The 7438-nt window shown below is 41.4% G+C and overlaps 1 non-coding gene across 1 annotated transcript; it reads right to left on the reverse strand.

Annotated features, from left to right (window-relative positions):
* Positions 1 to 7239: 7239 nt before the first annotated feature.
* Positions 7240 to 7372, reverse strand: LOC111819800 (small nucleolar RNA SNORA31). The gene has a single exon (XR_002823379.1). It is a non-coding gene; the product is annotated as a small nucleolar RNA SNORA31 (small nucleolar RNA).
* Positions 7373 to 7438: the final 66 nt, after the last annotated feature.

Genomic DNA, 7438 nt, shown 5'->3' on the forward strand with positions numbered 1-7438 from the left:
AAAACAAACACAGGATCAGAACCCACACCTTTTTCTGTCTAATGTTCTCTCCACCCAACCACCTACCTCTCAAGGCTGTGGGAGAATGTCAGAGTTTCTCAGGGTTCATACCTGGGCCCCATTTCCTTCTCTCTTCTCTTCCCCTCCATGATCTCATTCTTTTCCCATAATTTTTATTACCACTGACAGATTAATGTCACCCAAATGTATTTCTCCAGTACAGAACTCTCTGAATTCCATTGATAGTCAATTGTTCTAATTGTGAGTGAGTTTCACAGGCATCTCAGACTTGTGGAAATGGAAATTTTTGATTCCTATTGTTCCCTTTCCAAACCTGTTCCTCCTCAATTACCCTCCATCCAGTATATACAACTATCATCTTACCAGTTTCATCAGCCAGAAAGCAAGGTGTCAGCCTTGAATCCCATCTTTCTGTTACTTTTGCCCTGCACTGAATCCATCAGTAAAACCTCTAAGTGTATGTCAAAAATGTCACTTATTATCCATTTTTACTGCCACCACTCAAGCCCAGGCCAGCAATATTCCCCCCTGGACTGCATCCTAACTGGCCTCGCTGTTCTGATTTTTCCACTTCTAATTCATTCAGCACACAGCAGCCAGAGTGATCCTTTAAAAAGACAAATCTCTCAAAGTCTCCCCATTCCATTTAGAATAAAATCCAATTCCCTTACCATTGCCTACAAACCAAAACCAAACCAAACCCGTTGCCGTCAAGTTGCTTCCGACTCATAGTGATCCTATAGGACAGAGATCCTGTATGAGTCCAGTCCTGTGACCGAGGCCAACATGGCAAGAATAGAGAAAGTCGCATCTCAAAGGGAATCTCTACAGAGTTTTTAACAGAATGACTTAATTTCAAAATGCACGAACAGGTAAGGAGGGGCAACTAATCTCTTTTCTGCTCTGTTAAGGAACGACTCATGAACTGAGGAGATCCTACGCCCCCTAGGGTTTCCAAGGAGTGGCTAGTGGATTCGAACTACCGACTTTTGGTTAGCAGCTGAGCTCTTAACCACCGTGCCACCAGGGCTCTACCATTGCCTACAAGGTCAGGCATTATTTGGCCCCTTACTCATCTCTCTAACTCACTGTATGAAACTCTCTTCCTTGACCACTCTGCTCTAGCCATACTGAACTCCTATAAAATCCTCAAACACACCAAGTTCTCTCTACTTCAGAGACTTTGCAAATGCTGCTCTTTCTGTTAGTAATACTCTTCTCTCCATTCTTTAAATGACTGATCCCCTTTATAGTTCAGGGCTCATATTAAATGTCACCTATTAAAAGGGGCCTTCTCTAACTGCCCCACCTAAACTAGGTCTTAGCTTCCTTTTTCTACTTTCTACAGCAGCACCCTAGTTTTTTCCTTCGTACACCTTATTTCAATTCTTAATCATTTATTTATTGGGTCACTAGTTATTATCTATTGTGAGCCTCTCAGCTAAGTGCCAACCAGGATCAAGGCTGTCTTTCTCACTGTGTCACCATTGTAATAGCGGCATCTAGCACATAGTAGGTGCTCAACAAGAGTTCTCTGAATTAATGAAAATGAAGGACGTTTATAGCACTGTTCTCTCTACCCAAAGAGGACACAAAAGATTACGGGCTTCCATTCCATGTCCATATATTCAATATGCTAGAAGGAAGGCTGCAGTTGAGGGGTGCAGCAACACTGGAGGTCATAAACTCTTATTCTTCAGAGATCTTTGTTGAACAGTGTTCCATCCATCAAGGGTGAATTAAATTCAGTCCTGCTTGAAGACAGAACAAGATGACTTCACCCAGCCCCTTACAAACTTAAAATCTTATGAAAAATCCATAAGCTCTCATCCTCTCAGCACTCTGATAACTAGGTAATTACCCTTTTAATAAAAAAGGAAGCCTTTTTATATCTGTTCCCATTGAATTATGGACCTCAAAATTGAATTGGAGTCTAATAGACATCAAGCACAACTATCTGCCACTTCCCAGCAAAGATGAGAGAAAAGTTGTCATGATATTTGGGAACTCAAGGGACGGCGCTGACAGAATGCCATTCCTGCCTTCTTTGCTGTAAGCACTGAGTCCCCAGGTGTCCATTAAGAGCCCTCCTTGGTTCATGAGCCAGTCCTTAACAGAGCAGAAAAGAGATTAGTTGCCCCTCCCTACCTGTTCATGCATTTTGAAGTTAAGTCATTCTGTTGAAAACTCTGTACAGATTCCCTCTGAGATGCGACTTTCTCTATTCTTGCCATGTTGTCCTTGGCCACAGGACTGGACTCACACAGCAATGGCACCTGTTCCTGAGTCCCTATCTACCTTCCCAGGGCCCTGACACCCTGTCTAACCCCTGTTCCCAGTCTCCTCCATTACTGCTGAGCTCTTATACTGAAGGACTGATTACTAGAGCCACCATATTGCCATACACCTGACTTGGACCCACAGCACACAAACGGTACTCTTGTTCCATCCTCCTCCAGGTTATTGGCACTGCTTAATTATCAGTAATGCCTTCGATTAAGCCCCAACAACTAGCTACCCAGGTCTACAGACAAGACTGTTATTCTCACTGCCAGGTCTCTCGTCTGACTCCCCCATTTCAGTAGCTCATCCACAGAAGTGTCACAGCTGAGTCTATCCAAGCTGTCACACTTTTATCCTGTCTCTTTAAAAGCAATATGCTGTCGATTTTAAATTATTTATAGGCTTAATCTTGTAAGTCTTTACCTTCTGGACATTAGCACTGGAAAGCATCATTATTTTCAGTTAAGATACAACACAGAGTGACACATGCAGCCTTGAAAAGCTGAACGACTTCTTTCCCCTTGAGAGTCTTTGCACAATGTCCCGTATTTGGTACCCAAGGATACTTCCTTCCTCTCTCTGTGAACACGGATTACAGCAAGGTTACATTAGCTAATAAAAGCCCTCTGCTGACAAAAGATGCTTTTGAAAAGTCACTAGAAAAGGGTGCCTCTGTCGATAGCTTTATTAAAATATAATTCCACATCTTTGTGAAGTTTAAAGTCTCTGGATTGTGGTTAAAATCTGGTCGGCCCCAAATACAACGGAAAGCCTTTCAAGAGCCACATTTTGCTCAAGCTGGTCTCACCATGCACAGCAGCTAGAATATAAATCCAGACTCTCCCAGACAATTAATCATTTCCTTTCTGTGTCATGTAGGGGCTCCCATATGAAGGAAAAATCTACAGAATAAATGAGAGACAGGTACTATGCTGAACACCAAATAATGAAAATACGGAAATTACGTTACTGAAACAACTCCACACAAGTTAAAACAGTAATTAGATGACCTTTTTGTTCAACATACAGGCAGAATGTTTAAGTTTGAATGTTGGCCAGTATGTAAAGAAATGGCAATACACTATTACTGGGAGTTACATTTGTACAGGCTTTCTAGTGGGCATTTTGATGGTATCTGTTAAACGTAAAATGCAGATATAAATTCAGTGTTTCCTCTTTTACGTGATTCTAGAGAGATACTTCTACATGTACAGAGAAATGCTCATTTAAGGATGCTCATTAAAGCACTATTTATAATAGTAAAAATATCAAGAATCACTACGATGCCCATTATAAGGGGAATGGCTACACCTACAGCTGTGCAGCAATTGACAGTAGATTTACACATACATCAACCTAGGAAGGTATCTAAACAATAATATGAACAGTATAACCCCACATGTATAAAAAAGAAAAACCCATTTAAATCTTCATATACATAAGTATATGCATAAAAAAACCAAAATCAAACTCATTGCCATCAAGTCGATTCCGACTCATAGCGACACTATAGGACAGAGTAGAACTGCCCCATAGGGTTTCCAAGAAGCGGCTGGTGGATTCGAACTGCCAGTCTTTTGGTTAGCAGCCAAGTTCTTAACCACTGCACCACCAGGGCCCCATATCGTATGTGTGTGTATGTGTATACATATATACACACATACAATATTTATTTAAATGTATATAAAAATGTTGTGAAGAAAATATTTTAAGTCATATATCTGATAAAGGACTTATATGCAGAATATATAAAGAATTGGAAGCCTCATACATTGCCGGTAGGAATGTGAAATAGTACAGCTGCTGTAGAAAACAGATGGTGGTTCCTCTAAAAGTTAAACATTACCATATGACCCAGAAATTTCACTTCTAGGTATATACCCAAGAGAAGTGAAAACATATGTCCACACAAAAACTTGCACACAAACATTCATAGGAGCATTATTCACAACAGCCAAAAGGAGGAAACAACCAAGTGTCCATCAACAGAAGAGTTGGAAAAAAAAAAAAAAAAGCTGATATATTCATACAATAGAATATTATTCTGTAATGAAAAAGGAATGAAGTTCTGATCTATGCTACAACATGGATGAACCTTGAAAAACATTATGCTGAATGAAAGAAGCTGAGAGTACAGGCCACATATGTATGATTGATTCTACCTATAACGAAACATCTAGAATAGAAGAATCCATAGAGACAGAAAGTAGATTAGTGGTTGACAGGGGCTGGGTGGAGGGAGGAATGGGAAGTGATCATTAATGAGGTGATGAACATGTTCTAAAATTAGACAGTGCTGATGGCTGAACAACACTGTACTAAGAACCACTGAACTGTGCACTTTAAGAAGGTGAATTTTATGGTATGTGGATTATACTTCAATAAAGCTTTTATGAAGAATAAATTTAAAAATTTTAAAGGTCTTAAAGGATATCCACCAAACTAATAACAGTGGTTACTTTGGGGGAGGGGGATTAATATACTTCTAATAATAAGAATGGGTTCATGTATGGCTATTACTTATATAATTTAAAATATATTGAAAAAGGAAAGAAAAAAAATTCTACTAAGTTTCACTCAAAACAGTGCTGTCCTAAAAGAAATGCAGAGTGGTGTGCTATACACTTCCCAACTTATAACCAAAGAACAGATATCCATTGCAGAAAATGAGCATTTTTTTAATACTGTTCTGAGTCCTGGGTACTGTATATAAAAATGCATAAGCCATGCTCCTTGTCTTCCAGAAGTTTATGGTATATATAAGAATAGAGACATGTACACACACAACTGTTAAATAGTGTGCTAAATGCTATAGTAACAGCATGTACATCTAGCTAGGGAAGCACAGGGGAAGGGACTCAGGGGAGAAGGGCCAAACTTTAAAAGATAAGCAGAAGTTAGCCATGCAGAGAAGGTAAGGGTAGACAGGCAGCTAGAACAGTGTGGACAAAGTCTGCAGGTGCACTGGCGTGTAGGGTTTTCAAAGAGCAATGCACGTAAGCAGCTATAGCTGTAACAGATGTTTCATGGGGAAGATTCTTGCAGATGGAAGGGTAGGCAGGAATCAGGCTGAAAATGGCCTTAAATATTACGTTGTTGAAAAGTTAGGACTGTATTCTGTAGGCAAGGGAAAAGAGCACAGGAGGGGAATAGACCAGCTGGAAAGAGACTAGAGACAGGGAAATAAGGTCGGGAATTAGCTAGGCAGGAGAGAGGAGCTTGCGAACAAGAACAGGGGCAGTGGCAAAGAGGAAGGTCAGACTCAAGGAATATTTCAGAGGCAGAAGAGGCAGGGCTCAGTGACTGCTGTGGGAGGGAGAGGGGGCGTGGCGGCGACTCCCAGAAGCCATTAGTTGTCCATGCACATAGAAGATCACAGACAGACCTGCTTGCCCCTCAGGAAAACAAATGGAAATGAAAGAGAGCATTTTATATCCAATAGGAGGAAATACGCCCTGCACTTTGCATGCCGATGGGTAGACTGAGTCTCCTGAGCTCCCAATGTTGTTACTTTATGTGCTGAGGCAAAAGGTTATTTGCCAACATTTATTAGGTACATACTACAATATGTGCCATGCCTGTGCCCAGTACTTTACAAGCATAATATCATTTGATCCTCAGGACATGCCTTTGTAGAGACAGAAAACCGAGGTTAACTAAGATTAAGAAATCGGTTCAAACCCAGGCAGTGTGACTTCAGAAGCCAGCATACTTAACCACGATGCTTTCCTGCCTCTGATAAAGATGGTGCTGAGGGGCTGAGCTGAAGTTTCACACACATCAACAAAGTCAAGTCAGGCAACATATAATCAGGTCTCCTTTGTCTCTCACCAGATCAAATGCACATGCAAAACATCCTTTGCTTTCTCCCATTGAGATCACAGTAACTCTTCAATCTTCTCACTGACTCCCAGGATGTCCACAATGGCCATGTGAGGTGGGCACATCCAGCAAGGAGCAAAAAGGCTGTAGAGCCTGCCCAGTGATCCAGGCCACACTGAAGGGCCTTCCAAAGCAAATGTTTGGTCCTTTGGGCCAATAAGACTGTTCAGCCTAATACTTGCGGATTCAGAGGCTGGCTTTAGCACAGATACAGGTTGTCTGTTGCCACCCAGCATATATTTGCTCCTTTTCCATTAACATCAGCCTGATTTTCCTCTTGGGCACCACCTGAGGCTCAGTCCATGTGGCTGGGCTGGGTGTACTTCATCTGTCTCTTAAGGGCAGGCCAATGACTCAGGCTTGACTAATTCGTGCATCTTATCTCCTTGGCGCCAGTGATTGGTTCAGGGTTGGGCATGTGACTCAATTCAGTACAGTGAGACTCAAACCAAAGGCATGTTTTCAAACTGACGAGTTAAAAAGGAAGTTCTCTATTTCCTATGTGGTTGTTAGATGCCGTTGAGTCAATTTTGACTCAAAGCCACTCCATGTCACAGAGTAGAACTACCCCATGAGGTTTTCTAGGGTGTGATTTTTATGGGAGCAGATTGCCAAGTCTTTCTCCCACAGAGCCACTGGGTGGATCTGAACCACCAAACTTTTGATTAACAGCTGAGGACTTAACCATTGTGCCAACAGGGCTCCTTTTATTTCCTATTTTGAACCTACAAGGAAGAATGCCTGAAGCTTCCAAGGACACTGACATGGTGAGACTCTGTCTTAGCAGATAATTGAAACAGAGGGATGAAGCTGTGACAGATGGGAAGAGGGAAACTTTGAGCTCCCGAATCAAGCCACTCCTGAAACCTAACCGGAGCTTTTCAGTTGGTTACACAAGCCAGTACATTCCCTTTGATATTTTTGGTTTTAACTCAAATTTTAAGATTCTTTTTGTGGAGTCAAACAGATTCTTCACTGTTTACAAGGTTATTTCTGAGTTGTAAAAATTATCTACCCTTCTCTCCTCCTTCCCTCCCCCCCATTTTTAATAATTCCTATATTTCTCCATTCAATCTTGGCTGCCACAAGCAGACAGAAAGAAAGCAGGAGGAACTTTCTTCTTGTATCTATAGTGGAAGCCTTAGAAGCAGACATTAACTGCTCCAGGCCTGTCAAATAGATGCAACCTTTGACATTTAAATTACTTTAAATATCTGACATCAGCAACCAAAAACGGGGCGGGGGGGGGGGG

The sequence above is a fragment of the Trichechus manatus genome, unplaced genomic scaffold (genome assembly GCF_000243295.1).
Source record: "Trichechus manatus latirostris isolate Lorelei unplaced genomic scaffold, TriManLat1.0 scaffold00001, whole genome shotgun sequence".
Lineage (NCBI taxonomy): Eukaryota > Metazoa > Chordata > Mammalia > Sirenia > Trichechidae > Trichechus > Trichechus manatus.